Source organism: Sphaeramia orbicularis, unplaced genomic scaffold, assembly GCF_902148855.1.
Source record: "Sphaeramia orbicularis unplaced genomic scaffold, fSphaOr1.1, whole genome shotgun sequence".
In the NCBI taxonomy this organism is placed as follows: domain Eukaryota; kingdom Metazoa; phylum Chordata; class Actinopteri; order Kurtiformes; family Apogonidae; genus Sphaeramia; species Sphaeramia orbicularis.
Window position 1 is genome coordinate 202,544 of NW_021941599.1, and position 18,938 is coordinate 221,481.

Here is an 18,938-nt window from a genome sequence, read left to right on the forward strand (position 1 = left end):
TAGCCGAATCTGCTCTGAAATAATGAACAAGACAGAAACATGTCCGTGGTTCTACAGTGCAGGTGCAGCTCAAATAATTAGAATATCATGAAAAAGTTCAATATTTTTTGTCACTCATTTCAGAAAGTGAAACCCATATATTATATGACTCATTAGACATAGAGTGAAATATTTCAAGCCTTATTTCTTGAAATTTTGATGTTTATGGCTTACAGATAATGAAAACCCAAAATTCTGTGTCTAAGAAAATTAGAGTATTGCATAAAATCAGTTAAAAAAGGATATTTTAAACAGAAATGTCAGGCTTCTGTAAAGTCTGTTCATTTGTATGAACTCAAGACTTGGTTGGTTCTACTTTTACATGAATTACTGCATCAGTGTGTGGTGTCATGGAGGTGATCAGCCTGTGGCACTGCTCAGGTGGAATGGAAGCCCAGGTTGGTTTGATCGTGTCCTTCAGCTCATCTGCATTGTTGGATCTGGTGTCTCTGGACAATCCTCCATAGATTGTCTATGGGGTTCAGGTCAGGTAAGTTTTCTGCTCCATCAGTCACAGTAACACCATGGTCATTGAACCAGCTTTTGGTACATTTGGCAGTGTGGACAGGTGCCTTGTCCTGCTGGAAAATGAAATCAGCATCTCCATAAAGCTTGTCAGCAGAAGGAAGCATGAAGTGTTCTAAAATGTCCTGATAGATGGGTGTGTGGAATGTGGACTTCAGAAAACACAGTGGACCAACACCAGCAGATGACGTGGCAGCCCAAATCACCACTGACTGTGGAAAGTCCAAGGTCCACTTTTCAGATGAAAGTCCATTTTGCATGTCATTTGGAAATCAAGGTCCCAGAGTCTGGAGGAAGAGTGGAGTGGAACAGAATCCACGTTGCTTGAAGTCCAGTGTGAAGTTTCCACAGTAGTGTAGCGGTCAGACATTGTCGCTTTACTATTCCTCTAACTCCATACACAGCCACAGGTGATAGTATGGATCCAAGTTATCATTCCAAGAACGACCGGCTTCTGTGACACGCCTCACAGAACCTCCGGGCGGCCAGTTCCTTCACACTGTGGGTTCGAGTTTGAGGCTTGGAGGACCTCCAGCGGAGGGGTTTCCCACCCTTCCTCTGCATCTTTTCCGTGCCAGAGCCGTCGCGAGCGCCCTGTCTTCCCCAGGGGTTCGCAAGACGGAGCCAGTCGCGCTTCCATGTACTCCCGGTCCTGCTCTGAAAAATCGATCTCATCCACTATCAATCGATTACGCAAAATTAAAACGAAATCGATCTAAGATCGATTAAATTGATTTTTTTATCCAGCCCTAGGGCTCACACTGAAGTATTGAACTGGATTCCACTCAAAATCATCAGGTCTGTTTTGCCTTTTATCAACTTTATTTTAGTTTTCAGGATAGCTTTAAAAGGTTTATACACGTGATGACATAGGTGAATAACCTTGAAAAAAAAACAAACAAACCCAGTGTAAGTAATACACACACATACATGTTAAACATTGTATTAACATTTAAGTTTTAGTAGAGACTGGAAAAGACTGATAAGTATTTCACAGTGGAACAACTTTACTAAACTCAAGATATTTACCAATAGCTTCATTTATGCAAATTAAATTATGCAAATTTTAGCATTAGTTTTTTACCACATGAATTAATAGGATTTTAAATGACCATTTTAAGCGTTTAATAAAATCAAATTAAGCATTTAGTTTAGAACTTAATTTTAACTCTGTATTCGTACTTATTAAGTTAATGGATTGACTATTAACACTTTAACCCATATGTCAAAAAATAATCATCAATAAATTGTGCATATAAAACTCCATACAAAAATCTGAGTGTCCGTGAAGGCAGCATTAGCGCAACAGTGACAGAGCAACAGGCAGCAACAGACAGCACAGGACACCATCTACAACAGCTCATGATCAGTAGTGCCTTGAAACTTACAGGCTGTCTCTTTAGAGTTTAAGACTGTATTCACACCTGCCTTGTTTGGTCCTTTTAAAATGGACCAGAGTTCATTTGCTCCCTTGGTTCGGACCTTTTGGGCTGGTGTGAATAAAAAGTTCCGGACCAAACAAGCGAACCGAGACCCAGTTGAAGAGGTGGTCTTGGTGCGGTTCCATACGAACCCTGGTGCGGTTCGTTTGAGGTGTGAAAGCAGACCGGACCCGATCCGACACAGTTGGGTTTTTTGTACCTAACGAGCTCCCGTCGTGCGTCGAGCATTATGGACAACAGAGTTTTACCAGAGAAGCGCTCAGAGTGAGGATAGGCTACGGAGCTGAACATGAGCCGTGGTCAAACTTGGAGCTGGGAAGGGACACGCTGCCTTTTGGACATCTGGGCAGATGTGCATATAACACAGCTGCTAGAAAGGACACAGAAAAACTCCGATGTTTTCAGCTTGTTCAGCGAGAGAATGATTAGGATGACGGTTAGATTTGTCTGTTGTGCTTGAAATAAAAAATAATAAACGACTTCATCACCCCCAGCAAACTTTACCTGCGTTAAGGAATTCTGTCCCTGGCTAAACTGAACGGTGATATAGGATAGATACGCATAGGTCAGCAGTACGGAGCACTAATGCTTTTGGAGAACAGTCTTTTCATATACTAGCAGAATTCACACCTCAGACCTGTTCTGTCTTGCGTGAATCAGACCAACAGTCACAACATGATGTCCACACATGAGCGCTGTCCTCTGTAGCCGTCTTGCCCTGTGTCTTCGTCATTGAGAAATGAATTCTACAATACTGTAAACCTGACGTTGCATCAAACGCTCTTGCTGCTCAAACACTTGTGCAGACGTCTGCATCTGTAAAAACCACTATGACGATAACAAAAACAGCACGCAAAATTTCCACGATTCTGTCCTTTCACTTTGGACTGAGCGCTTTAATGGACACTGCTCATTTCTGTCCAATGGATGAACGACCTCGGCACACGTGGTTTTGTTTACAGATTTTGGTCCACTTACAAAAATGTACAGTGTGAATACGAACCGCACCAAATAAAAAAAATAAAAAATAAAAATTTGGTCCGGACCAAAGCAAGTGAACTATCGGACTTTCCTGGTGTGAATACACCCTAAGTGAACACCCGCTTCTGCACAGAATTTAGTAATGGGTTTGTGTCATATTTACAGCGATCTCCAGCTTGCATTCCTGCCGTGGCATCCTCTCATCTCAAGGTGCATACATAAACAAATGAAGCGACCGTCATTTAAAGGGGTCCGGGTGTGTGCACCTGATTGTCAATTAGTTCCACCTGTGTCAAGCGTGGGAAAGGGGGGGTGATGGGCAGTTCGCCGCAACAGACTCTGTGGCGTGATTATTGCGAAATCCGAACTGTATTGGATGTAGGTGTGTGTGTCCAATGTTTAAGTGTGCATTCAGTTGCTTTGCCACCCGTTTTTCTGCTATCTTAGGGATAGTGGGGAGAACACTGATAGGCTGATAATTATCCATTACAGTTTTATCACCAGACTTATAAACTGGTGTGACTACAGCCATCTTCCATGCTGAAGGCACATTTTGTTTGAAAGATAAATTTACTAAATGAGTTAAAGGTAAAGTGAATGCATCTTTGTGCAGTTTTTAAAAGTGACTGTTGAGACCATAAACATCCTTAGCCTTTGAGCGGTTGAGGGAGTTGATAATGCTGGCCACTTCTGATATTTCTTCTATCCTAAAAAACAGCATGACAAGGGTTTACAGGATAATGTGCAGGTCGAGTAAATTGTTGAGTTATCTCGCTGACAGAATCAACAAAATATTTATTCATTTCAGTTGCTATGGTGAGAGGATTTTGCATAAGGGCATCATTTATTTTGATTTCAAAATTATTACTTACATTTTTGGGTTGTTTACCAGTTAAATTATTTATATTTTTCCAAATCACCTTACTATTTTCTCTTGCATCATTTATAATGTTGATGAAAAAATTTGGCCTTATGAATTACACTTGGTACTTTATATCTAGCTGAGGTAAATTTCTGTCTGTCTGTGGTCAGACCATATTTTAAAGCTTTCTTAAGCAATATATCTCTGTCTTTCATCAGTTTTCTACAATCATTATCTATTCATTGTAGTGCATTTGTATTGTTTTTCCCTCATCTTTCCCTCTTTGTAAATTGTGGTACTATTTTATTGACTTTTAGGCCAAAGGATTCACAACCCTTTTCTATGTTATCGTTCATGAGAACTTCACTCTGGTCAGTCTCTTTAAGAGCTGCATCAAGATTTGGAGTTTGATTTTCTGGAATTAACTCATGACAGCTCCCAGATGTCTGTGGGTTCTGAAACCTGGCTTTTGAGAGTTTACGTGAAAACAAAGTAATATTATGATCTGACATCCCTGTTAGGAGATTATGTTTTGAGAATTCTGTCAGGCTGATTTGTGAATATTAAGTCTATGAACAGATGTTGTGTTTTGAACCTGAGATAAAACAGAATATCACAGTCTGAAAAAACAGACCAGTTTAATGATACACCAAAATGACCAGCAGGTGGCGATGATAAATATGGAAATATTCCCTTTAACACTAGATTAGGCCTATTTGAACCAAAACTAAAAAGTGAACTCAGTTAAAAATTAAAGCTGCAAGCAGCATTGGGCGGGACCTCGCACCGGGCGATCCGCCTCCCCCGCGATCCGCCTCCCGTGACCGTCATCACCTCAGCTCCACTCACACCTCTCCGTCCCCATACCAGTTCCCACCCTTTAGTGTCTGTCCTCCTTACATCTGTACAGAACACCAGCGACCCTCTGCTGAAACCACCATCACCTTTAAAATGAGACTTTTATTTTGGAAACCCTACTGTGTGTTTGTGCATTTGTTTTGTATGTGAGAACAAGAATCAGTTTGAAAAATGAATTGAAGTTGTATGAATAAGTGAGTATGAAAGTGATGATTTATCAGATTTAAGGTTATTATTTGGAAAAACCCTATTGTGTGAGCATGTGTGTCCGTGAGAAAGAGTACTTTTGAATGAAGAAACATTGTACAAACAGTTGAGCGTTTGGTTGTAAAAATGAAAAGTTATGTAAAAGACAGTATGTATTATTTTTAATAAGGGTTTTATTTTGAAAAAAATGTACTGTGTGTAGTTTGTAATGTGTGCAAAATGTCCAATATCCACAATACAATGCAGCAAAACCTGTTTTAAAATGTGATGGAGGGAAGAAAACCAAAAAAAACCCCCCAAAAAAAAAGCTATTTCCCTGCCTGGGGTTTGAACCCAGGACTCCTGTATAACAGAACACTGCTCTAACCACTGGTGTTTTGTCAGACACCCACCAGATGGCAGTAGTGTGCTTTATATAGGGATTTTTTCATTGTGAAAAGTGAAACTACATATACTCTTCAAAAAATTGTGATTATTCCATAACCGTAGGTCGTATCTGAAAAATTCTTTCACTTTTGGATTCTGCAGACTTGTGGGAATTCAATGAGGTATAACTTTTTATTCAAAAGTCTGAAATGAATAAGCAATAATTGCAGAAACGTAGAGTAACTTTCAAAGGCAGATTGCCAACTTCCTGTTGGAGTTAGCTCATGAGTGTCAGTGTATGATTTGTCGGGCTCAATCAGACCAACATTTTGGCATTTGTTTCATGTTTCTGTGACATTCCTACTGGCCGCTAGGGCAGATTTTGTGTGTTTTTTAGTACAAAGGTGGCGCTACAGATTCCATTTTGGCACCCAAGGGGTTAATTTTGATATTGAATCAAAGTGTTCACCAGCCATGACATACATGGCAAATTTGGTGAGTTTTGGAGCATGTTAAGGGGGTCAAATGGCAGTCTAAAGAGGAAAAAGTATGAAAATAAACAAATTGTTATAAATCAATAACCGTACATCCTATCTCAAAATTTTTTGCATGTGAGCATTGTGGTGAGTCCCATGAACGCGTAGATATGTCACATGTGGGGAAAAACTCCAAAGTGAAAATTTCGCAAATTTGCGGGCTTCTAAAAAAGAAACTAAGACAGTTATGGAAAAGGTGTGAAATCGTTGTATTAAGGAGGGTTCACTCTATCTTTTGGCGCTATTTAGAAGTCAATACAACAAACGGTGTCATCTGAGTTAGTTTTGGAAATTTTATTTTGAAAGGCATATTGCGAACTTCCTGTTGGAGATAGGTCATGAGTGTCAGTGGATGATTTGTAGTGCTTCATCCAACAAAAATTTTGGCACTGGTTCCATGTCTCTATGACATTCCTACTGGCCACTAGGGCAGTTACCGTTTTTTTTCACATAGGTGGCGCTAGAGAGCCCATTTTGGCACCTATGGGGTTTCTTTTTTCATTTTATCAAATTTTTCGCCAGGCCTGACGTGTGCCAAATTTGGTGAGTTTTGGAGCATGTTTAGGGGGTCAAATCCCAGTTTAAAGCATCACGGAAAAATAATATAATTAAAGCTGCAAGCAGCATTGGGCGGGACCTCGCACCGGGCGTTCTGCCTCCCCCGCGATCCGCGTCCCGGGAACGTCCACACCTCAGCTCCACTCACACCTCTCCGTCCCCATAGGAGTTCCCATCCTTTAGTGTCTGTCCTCCTTACATCTGTACAGAACACCAGCGACCCTCTGCTGAAACCACCATCACCTTTAAAATGAGACTTTTATTTTGGAAACCCTACTGTGTGCATGTGCATTTGTTTTGTGTGTGAGAGAAAGAATCAGTTTGAAAAATGAATTGAAATTGTATGAATAATTGAGCATTAAAGTGATGATTTCTCACATTTAAGGCTTTTATTTTGGAAAAACCCTATTGTGTGAGCATGTGTGTCTGTGAGAAAGAGTACTTTTGAATAAAGAAACATTGTACAAACAGTTGAGCATTTGGTCATAAAAATGAAAAGAAGTTATGTAATAGACATTTTGTATTATTGGTAATTAGGGTTTTATTTAGAAAAAATGTACTCCGTGTACTTTTGAATGTGTGCAAAATTTCCAATATCCAAAATACAATGCAGTAAAACCTGTTTTAAAATGGAGAAAAAAAAAAAAAAATTTGTATTGTCTGGGACTTGAACCCAGGTCCTCTTGTTCCATAGGCAGCTACATGAACCACTGCACTAAGGACAGACACATACAGCTGTGCACCAGGAAGAGTTTTATAGGGACTTTGTCATTGTTAAAAGTGAAAGTAAACATAGTCTTCAAAAAATCGCCATTATTCCATAACCGTAGGTCGGATCTGAAAAATTCTTTCACTTTTGGATTCTGCAGACTTGTGGGAATTTATTGAGGTATAACTTTTTATTCAAAGGTCTGAAATGACTAAGCAGTAATTGCAGAAACGTAGAGTAACTTTCAAAGGCAGATTGCCAACTTCCTGTTGGAGTTAGCTCATGAGTGTCAGTGTATGATTATTCGGGCTCAATCAGACCAACATTTTGGCATTTGTTTCATGTTTCTATGACATTCCTACTGGCCGCTAGGGCAGATTTTGTGTGTTTTTTAGTACATAGGTGGTGCTACAGAGTCCATTTTGGCACGCAAGGGGTTAATTTTGATATTGTATGAAAGTGTTCACCAGCCATGACATACATGGCAAATTTGGTGAGTTTTGGAGCATGTTAAGGGAGTCAAATGGCAGTCTAAAGTGGAAAAAGTATGAAAAGAAACAAATTGTTATAAATCAATAACCGTACATCCTATCTCAAAAATTTTTGGATGTGAGAGTTGTGCTGAGTCCCGTGAACGTGTAGATATGTCACATGTGGGGAAAAACTCCAAAGTGAAAAATGAGTTCCAAACATCGCAAATTTGCGGGCTTGTAAAAAAAAAACTATGACAGTTATGGAAAAGGTGTGAAATCGTTTTATTAACAAGGTTTCACTGTATCTTTTGGCGCTATTTAGAAGTCAATATGACAAACGGTGTCATCGGAGTTAGTTTTGAAAATTTTATTTTGAAAGGCATATTGCGAACTTCCTGTTGGAGATAGGTCATGAGTGTCAGTGGATGATTTGTAGAGCATGATCCAACAAAAATTTTGGCAGTGGTTTCATGTCTGTGCGACATTCCTACTGGCCACTAGGGCAGTTACCGTTGTTTTCACATAGGTGGCGCTAGAGAGGCCATTTCGGCACCTATGGGGTTAATTTTTTCATTTTATGAAATTTTTCGCCAGGCCTGACATGTATGCCAAATTTGGTGAGTTTTCGAGCATGTTTAGGGGGTCAAAATCAAGGTCAAATTGGTATGTGAATAATAATAATAATTAAAGCTGCAAGCAGCATTGGGCGGGACCTCGCACCGGGCGTTCCGCCTCCCCCGCGATCTGCGTCCCGGGAATGTCCACACCTCAGCTCCACTCACACCTCTCCGTCCCCATACCAGTTCCCACCCTTTAGTGTCTGTCCTCCTTAGATCTGTACAGAACACCAGCGACCCTCTGCTGAAACCACCATCACCTTTAAAATGAGACTTTTATTTTGGAAACCCTACTGTGTGCATGTGCATTTGTTTTGTATGTGAGAGAAAGAATCAGTTTGAAAAATGAATTGAAATTGTATAAATAATTGAGCATTAAAGTGATGATTTCTCACATTTAAGGCTTTTATTTTGAAAAAACCCTATTGTGTGAGCATGTGTGTCTGTGAGAAAGAGTACTTTTGAATGAAGAAACATTGCACAAACAGTTGAGTGTTTGGTCATAAAAATGAAAAGAAGTTATGTAATAGAAATTTTGTATTATTGGTAATTAGGGTTTTATTTAGAAAAAATGTACTCAGTGTACTTTTGAATGTGTGCAAAATTTCCAATATCCAAAATACAATCCAGTAAAACCTGTTTTAAAATGGAGAAAGAAGAAAAAAAAAAAAAAAAAAAAAATTGGATTGTCTGGGATTTGAACCTGGGTCCTCTTGTTTCATAGGCAGCTACATGAACCACTGCACTAAGGACAGACCCATACAGCTGTGCACCAGGAAGAGTTTTATAGGGACTTTGTCATTGTTAAAAGTGAAAGTAAACATAGTCTTCAAAAAATCGCCATTATTCCATAACCGTAGGTTGTATCTGAAAAATTCTTTCACTTTTGGATTCTGCAGACTTGTGGGAATTTAATGAGGTATAACTTTTTATTCAAAGGACTGAAATGACTAAGCAGTAATTGCAGAAACGTATAGTAACTTTCAAAGGCAGATTGCCAACTTCCTGTTGGAGTTAGCTCATGAGTGTCAGTGTATGATTTGTCGGGCTCAATCAGACCAACATTTTGGCATTTGTTTCATGTTTCTGTGACATTCCTACTGGCCGCTAGGGCAGATTTTGTGTTTTTTAGTACATAGGTGGCGCTACAGAGTCCATTTTGGCACACAAGGGGTTAATTTTGATATTGTATGAAAGTGTTCACCAGCCATGACATACATGGCAAATTTGGTGAGTTTTGGAGCATGTTAAGGGGGTCAAATGGCAGTCTAAAGTGGAAAAATTATGAAAATAAACAAACTGTTATAAATCAATAACCGTACATCCTATCTCAAAAAGTTTTGGATGTGAGAGTTGTGCTGAGTCCTGTGAACACGTAGATATGTCACATGTGGGGAAAAACTCCAAAATGAAAAATGAGTTCCAAACATGGCAACTTTGCGGGCTTGTAAAAAAAAAACTAAGACAGTTATGGAAAAGGTGTGAAATCGTTTTATTAAGGAGAGTTCACTGTATCTTTTGGCGCTATTTAGAAGTCAATACCACAAACCGTGTCATTGGAGTTAGTTTTAGAAATTTTATTTTGAAAGGCATATTGCGAAGTTCCTGTTGCAGATAGGTCATGAGTGTCAGTGGATGATTTGTAGAGCATGATCCACCAAAAATTTTGGCACTGGTTTCATGTCTGTACGACATTCCTACTGGCCACTAGGGCAATTGCCGTTTTTTTTCACATAGGTGGCGCTAGAGAGCCCATTTTGACACCTATGGGGTTAATTTTTTCGTTTTATCAAATTATTCACCAGACCTGACATGTGTGCCAAATTTGGTGAGTTTTTGAGCATGTTCAGGGGGTCAAAATCCAGGTCAAAGTGGTGTGTGAATAATAATAATAATTAAAGCTGCAAGCAGCATTGGGCGGGACCTCGCACCGGGCGTTCCACCTCCCCCGCGATCCGCCTCCCGTGACCGTCCACACCTCAGCTCCACTCACACCTCTCCGTCCCCATACCAGTTCCCACCCTTTAGTGTCCGTCCTCCTTACATCTGTACAGAACACCAGCGACCCTCTGCTGAAACCACCATCACCTTTAAAATGAGACTTTTATTTTGGAAACCCTACTGTGTGTATGTGCATTTGTTTTGTATGTGAGAGAAAGAATCAGTTAGAAAAATGAATTGAAATTGAATGAATAATTGAGCATTAAAGTGATGATTTCTCACATTTAAGGCTTTTATTTTAGAAAAACCCTATTGTGTGAGCATGTGTGTCTGTGAGAAAGAGTACTTTTGAATGAAGAAACATTGTACAAAGAGTTGAGCGTTTGATCATAAAAATGAAAAGAAGTTATGTAATAGACATTATGTATTATTGGTATTTGGGGTTTTATTTTGAAAAAATGTACTCCGTGTACTTTTGAATGTGTGCAAAATTTCCAGTATCCAAAATACAATGCAGTAAAACCTGTTTTAAGATGAAAAAAAAAAAAAAAAGTTCAGGTTGTCTGGGACTTGAACCCAGGTCTTCTTGTTCCATAGGCAGCTACATGAACCACTGCACTAAGGACAGACATATACATCTGTGCACCAGGAAGAGTTTTATAGGGACTTTGTCATTGTTAAAAGTGAAAGTAAACATAGTCTTCAAAAAATCGCCATAATTCCATAACCGTAGGTCGTATCTGAAAAATTCTTTCACTTTTGGATTCTGCAGACTTGTGGGAATTGAGTGAGGTATAACTTTTTATTCAAAAGTCTGGAATGACTGAGTACTAATTGCAGAAACGTAGAGTAACTTTCAAAGGCAGATTGCCAACTTCCTGTTGGAGTTAGCTCATGAGTGTCAGTGTATGATTTGTTGGGCTCAATCAGACCAACATTTTGGCATTTGTTTCATGTTTCTGTGACATTCCTACTGGCCGCTAGGGCCGATTTTGTGTGTTTTTTAGTACATAGGTGGCGCTACAGAGTCCATTTTAGCATGCAAGGGGTTAATTTTGATATTGTATGAAAGTGTTCACCAGTCATGACATACATGGCAAATTTGGTGAGTTTTGGAGCATGTTAAGGGGGTCAAATGGCAGTCTAAAGTGGAAAAAGTATGAAAAGAAACAAATTGTTATAAATCAATAACCGTACATCCTATCTCAAAAATTTTTGGATGTGAGAGTTGTGCTGAGTCCCGTGAATGCGTAGATATGTCACATGTGGGGAAAAACTCCAAAGTGAAAAATGAGTTCCAAACATCGCAAATTTGCAGGCTTGTAAAAAAAAAACTAAGACAGTTATGGAAAAGGTGTGAAATCGTTTTATTAAGGACATTTCACTGTATCTTTTGGCGCTATTTAGAAGTCAATACGACAAACGATGTCATCGGAGTTAGTTTTAAAAATTTTATTTTGAAAGGCATATTGCGAACTTCCTGTTGGAGATAGGTCATCAGTGTCAGAGAATGATTTGTAGAGCATTGTCCAACCAACATTTTGGCATTGGTTTCATTTCTCTATGACATTCCTACTGGCCACTAGGGCAGTTGTCATTTTTTTCACATAGGTGGCGTTAGAGAGGCCATTTCGGCACCTATGGGGTTAATTTTTACATTTTATCAAATTTTTCGCCAGGCCTGACATGTGTGCCAAATTTGGTGAGTTTTCGTGCATGTTCAGGGGGTCAAAATCCAGGTCAAAGTGTACATAGGTGTGTACCATCCCCATGCCGTCAGCAGCTGGAACCGTCTCTGTTCCATGGCCTTTGGGACTATCAACCGCAAACCACAGAAATGCGAACGATAACACATTGAAACGGTATTAAATAGTCAATCAAATGATTAAGTTGTTTACAAAGAAAATCTGTACATTTGTGTGTTCCTTTCGCCACTGCAGCACTTTTTGTTGTGTTTACCTCCATATTTCCCAATGATTCGAACTGAATTATGGGAAATTTCTCCTGCCCCTCCGTTTGTAGTGTGGTCCTGGAAAATCTCCATTTGGAGGGTCAAACAGTCCTCCCCATTAGCCCCTCCCCTTCGACTCATCGAGACTCAGGACACCCCTACCCCTTCATGTAAACTCGCAAAATGGAGGGGGAGGGGCCAAGGGGTGAATTGGGATAGGGCCAAATACTGACGACAGAAACTAGTAAATATTCACTTGAACAGAACAAATATTCTTTCAGACGCTGCAGTAAAAAGCTTATGTGGACAAATGTATTAGTGTGGATGTAGCCTTGGACACATTTATATATCAGGTCCTACTGTATGGTTTTGAATAGAAAAAAAGGCTGAAAAAGTAAATTATAACAAAAAAAGAAAAAAGAAAAAGACAAAAAGACAGAATGCAATGGGGTTAATTTTTTCATTTTATCAAATTTTTCGCCAGGCCTGACATGTGTGCCAAATTTGGTGAGTTTTCGTGCATGTTCAGGGGGTCAAAATCCAGGTCAAAGTGGTGTGTGAATAATAATAATAATTAAAGCTGCAAGCAGCATTGGGCGGGACCTCGCACCGGGCGTTCCGCCTCCCCCGCGATCCGCCTCCCGTGACCGTCCACACCTCAGCTCCACTCACACCTCTCCGTCCCCATACCAGTTTCCATCCTTTAGTGTCTGTCCTCCTTACATCTGTACAGAACACCAGCGACCCTCTGCTGAAACCACCATCACCTTTAAAATGACACTTTTATTTTGGAAACCCTACTGTGTGTATGTGCATTTGTTTTGTATGTGAGAGAAAGAATCAGTTTGAAAAATGAATTGAAATTGTATGAATAATTGAGCATTAAAGTGATGATGTCTCACATTTAAGGCTTTTATTTTGGAAAAACCCTGTTGTGTGAGCATGTGTGTCTGTGAGAAAGAGTACTTTTGAATGAAGAAACATTGTACAAAGAGTTGAGCGTTTGATCATAAAAATGAAAAGAAGTTATGTAATAGAAATTTTGTATTATTGGTATTTGGGGTTTTATTTTGAAAAAATGTACTCCGTGTACTTTTGAATGTGTGCAAAATTTCCAGTATCCAAAATACAATGCAGTAAAACCTGTTTTAAGATGGAGAAAAAAAAAAAAAAAAAAGTTTGGATTGTCTGGGACTTGAACCCAGGTCCTCTTGCACCATAGGCAGCTACATGAACCACTACACTAAGGACCGCCATAGACAGCTGCCCACCAAGAAGAATTTTATAGGGACTTTGTCATTGTTAAAAGTGAAAGTAAACATAGTCTTCAAAAAATCGCCATAATTCCATAACCGTAGGTCGTATCTGAAAATTCTTTCACTTTTGGATTCTGCAGACTTGTGGGAATTGAGTGAGGTATAACTTTTTATTCAAAAGTCTGGAATGACTGAGTACTAATTGCAGAAACGTAGAGTAACTTTCAAAGGCAGATTGCCAACTTCCTGTTGGAGTTAGCTCATGAGTGTCAGTGTATGATTTGTCGGGCTCAATCAGACTATGTTGTAATTATCCAAATTACGTCCAAAATAACGAAGCGAGACTCTCAGTTTAAAATACGCATTCATTTACTGCGTGCGGCAACTTGAAAACAAAACACATACAACCTTCACAACTCGTGGCATACATACATCTACTTCCGTGAAAATTCCTGTACCTCATGGGTAATGCTAAGCCTCATGGGAAATGCAGTTATCTTAATCTTAGCATTCATTATGGCTTAATTTAGCTCAACTTTTAACACAAATCACAAATGAAATATACTGTATATATTTACTCTGAAATAAACCAACATAAAATTACATATGTATCACAAAATTATAATAAATCCAAACACAAATTACTTGTACTTTATCTTTCCCAAATAAAGTCACAACATAACCTCCCCCCCATTAACTTCAGTTAATCCAATATTTCCAAAGGATACAACAGCTGAACTGGTCTCTTCAAAACAGTCCCTGAAGGGGTGCGAACTGCACATGAGCGAACCAGACCATCTTGGCCTGTAAACAGTTCCTCCAGTCTTCCAAGTCTCCACGACTGCCTTGGAATGTTGTCCTCTCCAATGAGTACGACGTCTCCAACTTTCAGCTGAGAAGGTCGTGTTGTCTCCACGCGATGAGCTGACTTTAAGTCCAACAAATACTCCTTCTTCCAGCTACTCCAAAAGCTGGTCATGAGCCTTTGTCTGTATCTCCATCTCCTTGTCATTTCCTCCTTGTTGACTGTTGGGTGTTGTTTGTCTGCTGGAAATGGCTTGGGAGGCATACAAGTGAGTCTCTGACCCACCAAGAAGTGTGCTGGTGTCAGTGGTTGGGGCTCATTTACGTCGTTGTGCACATATGTAAGCGGTCTTGAATTTATAATTGCTTCCACTTCAGTTAGAATAGTACACATTTCTTCAAAATTCAGTTTGGCTTTTCCCAACACTTTTCTTAGAATGATTTTGACTGACCTCACCAGACGTTCCCAGAATCCACCCCACCAGGCTGCTCTTTCTACGATGAACCGCCAGGTGATTCCCTTGCCTGAGAAGAATTCCTTTAGGTGTGGGTCTTTGATACTCTTCCATAACTCCTTTAGATCGTGATCAGCTCTCTTAAAAGTCTTAGCATTGTCCGAGTATATCACCTTGCACAATCCTCTTCTTGAGATGAATCTTTTCAATGCTAACAGAAAACTTTCCGTCGACTGATCTGAGACAAGCTCCAAATGCACTGCTCTCGTGACGGCCCAGGTAAACAACGCGATGTATGATTTCTTCATGGAACCTGCTGACTTGACATAAAGCGGTCCTGCGAAATCCACTCCTGTGACTTCAAAAGGCGGTGACTCTGTTATCCTGTCTCTTGGTAATGGAGCTGTTGTCTGCCGTCCGGCTGTGGCTTTAAATCGTTTGCACAACCTGCATCCAGACACAATTCTTTTTACAATCTGACGTGCTCTCAAAATCCAATGTCTCTCTCTGACTTGAACTAAGGTGTCTCTTACACCTGCATGCATTATCTTCTCATGTTCATACTGCACCAACATTTCTGTGTATTTGTCTTTGTTGGGCAGAATCCATGGGTGTTTCTCTCTGAATGTGAAATCAGACTGTTGGAGTCTCCCTCCAACACTGAGTAGCTCTTCTCTGTCCAGAAAAGGTTTTAATTCTCGGATCCTAGAATCAGCGTTGAGGTTTTTTCCTGCCTTTAGAAGACTGATTTCGGTGTTGAAGCTCTGATTTTGTATCACTTTAATCCAGTATTTTTCTGCTTCCTGCAGCTCCTCTGTTGTCAGTTCACCATGTATCCCTTCACTTACACGTATATTGTTCACAAATCTCCTTATCCAGGCTGTCACTCTAAGCACTGTTTGAAGCTTACTGTACTTCTCTAAATTTAAAACTGGTACTAAGTGTTCTGTGTCTTGATGTACCAACTGTACAGTGACCTGGTATTTCGACTTGAGTTCAGCATTCATCTCATTCTCCTGAGTGAACTCCTCAGCTCCTTCTGACTGAGCCTGAGACATTAAGACTTTTGGTCCATTCCACCAGAGTGTGTTTTCTTTGAGATCCTGCACCTTTAAGCCTCTGGTAGGAAGATCAGCTGGGTTCCATTTTCCATGACAGTGGGACCATGACTCTGGCACAGTTAATGTCTGAATTTCTGTTACTCGGTTTGCAACGAATGGTTTCCACTTCAGAGCTGAACTACGTATCCAGTGTAGTGTTATCATTGAGTCTGTCCATAGTTGCTGCTGAGTTTTGTCCATTTGCAGTGATTTCATGAGTGTGCTCCCGAGTCTGGCTCCTATCACTGCTCCCATTAGCTCCAAACGTGGCAATGTCATTTTTTTAAGTGGTGCCACCCTTGTCTTAGATGCAACTAGACTCGTAGTCAGTTGTCCATCCTTTGATTTTCCTTGTAAGTCGACTACTGCGCAGTATGCCCTTTCACTTGCATTACAAAACACATGTAGTGTTAAAGTCTGACTGTCCAGTGGGTCTACATCCATTTGGTACCACCGTGGGACAGATATCTGGTGTAGGTGTGGGAGTTCCGAACACCATTGCTGCCATTTGTCTTTTAGATCTGGTGGTAACTCCTCATCCCATCTGAGCCCCCTTTCCCACATTTCCTGGAACAGACATTTTATCCTGATTGTGAAAGGAGTCAGGAATCCCAGAGGGTCGAAAATGCGAGCAGCTGACTGCAGAACGCTTCTTTTTGTGTTCTCCTTTTCCTTCAGGATTGTGAGCAAACTCCTGAGATCAAACACAAAATCATCAGTGGATGGTCTCCATACCAGTCCTAGGACCTTTAGCAAGGACCCATGTGTCTGTGTTTCTTCAGCACAGTCCATGCAGACCTGCTGCCATTTCTCCTTTAGCTCCACAGAATTTGTCATCCACTTGCATAGATCCATACCTGCAGTGGACATAATGCTTCTTGCTGTAGTTGACACTGTGTGAGCTTCTGACACTTCTCTTGAGCTTGAAATGAAATCATCCACGTAGAGTGAAGTTTTGAGGTTCTCCACCACTTGTGGGTTTTCTGACTCATAGTTTCTGAGATGTTTCCTTATGGTTGCTGCAAGTAAGAATGGGCTTGGGGATGCTCCAAATACCACTCTTGTCATTCTGAGCTCACGCAGCTCCTCATCCATCTTTTCTGATGGAGTCCCTTTAATCCACAGAAATCTTACAGCATCTCGGTCTCTGTCTGACAGTGATATCTGCAGAAATGCTTTCTTTATGTCTGCCATGTAAGCTATTTCATGCAGTCTGAACCTTATTAAGACACTCATCAGATCTGGATTGAGATTCGGGCCAGTTTGCAAACAGTCATTGAGGGAGGGACTTCCCTCTTCGTGGGATGATGCATCGAAAACAACACGTAACCTTGTTGTCACTTTATCCTCTCTCAGAACTGCATGGTGAGGTAAGTAATAAATCTCACCTCCTGGGTGTGATGCCTTGTCGCTTGGTACATCCTCAGCAATTCCTTGCTTTAAGTAGTCTTCTACCACATCATTGTATCTGCTGTAGAGGGTGACATCCCTTTTGAATTTCCTCTTCAAGCCCTCTAGCCGTTTCTTAGCAATGTAGTAGTTGTCTGAGAGTGCAGGATGATTCTGTTTCCATGGCAGCTCTACCTGGTAACGCCCATCTTTATAGATGCATGTTTCTTCAAATCGTTGTTGAGCTTCCTTATCCTCTGTACTCTCTACCTTTCCACTTGAAACAATACCTAACGACTCAAGCTCCCAAAATGCCTGCAGTTGCCTGTCCATGCTTGCTTCCTCACTAAGCTGAATATGCATACATGTTGTCTCTGTCATACTGGATACAGCTACTGGACCCTGAACGGCCCATCCGAAGGTGCTCTCCAACGCCACTAGACTTTCTGTTAATCTCTCTACACGACCTGACACAACACGCCAGTAGTAGTCTGAGCCAATGAGCACTGAGAGTTCTGGTTTGTCCTGTCCTAAGAAATCTGCAAGCATAAGACCCTTCCTTTTCATCTCCTGCTGTATATGCTCTCCAGGAACTTTCATTACAGCTGTACACACTTGAGGGGTCACTACTGCTTCTATCTCAATACGCTGCTCCTTATCATAGATATTTTCCAAACTAAGTTTCACAATGTTACGCTTCACTGTTGTTGGAGAAGGTGAACCAAATGTGTGAAGAGTAAATGTTCCCTGTCTTATTGTAGGTAGGTTTAACCTTTTCACCACGTCCTCATGCACAAAGCTTCCCTGACTACCTCCATCCAATAAACAACGAACTATCATCCTGCCAGCTGGTCCTGTTAACCATGCTTTAGCTGTTTGCAGCAACACTGTGTTTTCTCTATCTGATTTTGTCCCTTCTGCTTGGGGAATTACTGAAGAAATTACAGTGTCCATTTTGTCTGCAACTACAGGTGGGTGTGCTTCCTTTCCCTCACATATAGCTATGTGATGTCTACCTCTACATGTAGCACATGACTGTCCCTTTAATCTGCAGAACCTAGCAATATGTTTTGGTCCTAGACATATAAAGCATCTACCTAGCTTCTTTAGCTTCTCCTTTCGGGCAGCTACTTCATATTCTGTACATTTCTCTGACCTGTGTTCTGCACTGTCACAAAATAGGCAAGTCTGAACCCTTTGGCTGGCTGTATGTAATGCAGCTGCAGAAGTCATGCTTACTTTCTTTGGCTTTATGTCACTGACAGTATATGACTTGGTGAATAGCTTATTAACAGACTGGCTCTCTTTCTGGTTGTGTGATCTCATCATCTGCTGAGCCCTCTCTCTACTCTGAACCTCCTTCCGTAAAAACTTAAGAACATCAGGCACCTTCCATTCCTCATCTTCGCCCTTTTGGCGGCTATACTCAAGAGCCATATCCTCCGGCATCATCTGTAGCAATATTGGGCACAACATGCTACCATAAGTGTCTGAAACTACGCCCAATGACTCTAAGCTCCTAATCTGAATTTCACATTCATCATATAACTGCCTCAGTGCACTGACGTCTGACGATTTCCTAACAGCGGTGAGATTCAGTAGTTTGGTCATGTGAGCATTTACAATGAGATCTTTCCTGCCAAATCTGCTCTGGAGTATATCTACTGCAGCATCATAGTTACTGTCTGTCAAAGTGAGTCCTGCCACTGCTTTAGCTGCTGACCCTATCAGGTAAGTTTTCAGGTAGGTAAACTTCTCTCTTTTACATAGTCCAGTATTACTGTGAATAGCTGTCTCATACTGGTTCCAAAACTCCTGCCATAAACTCACATCTCCATTAAACTTATCAATCATCAGCTTAGGTAACTT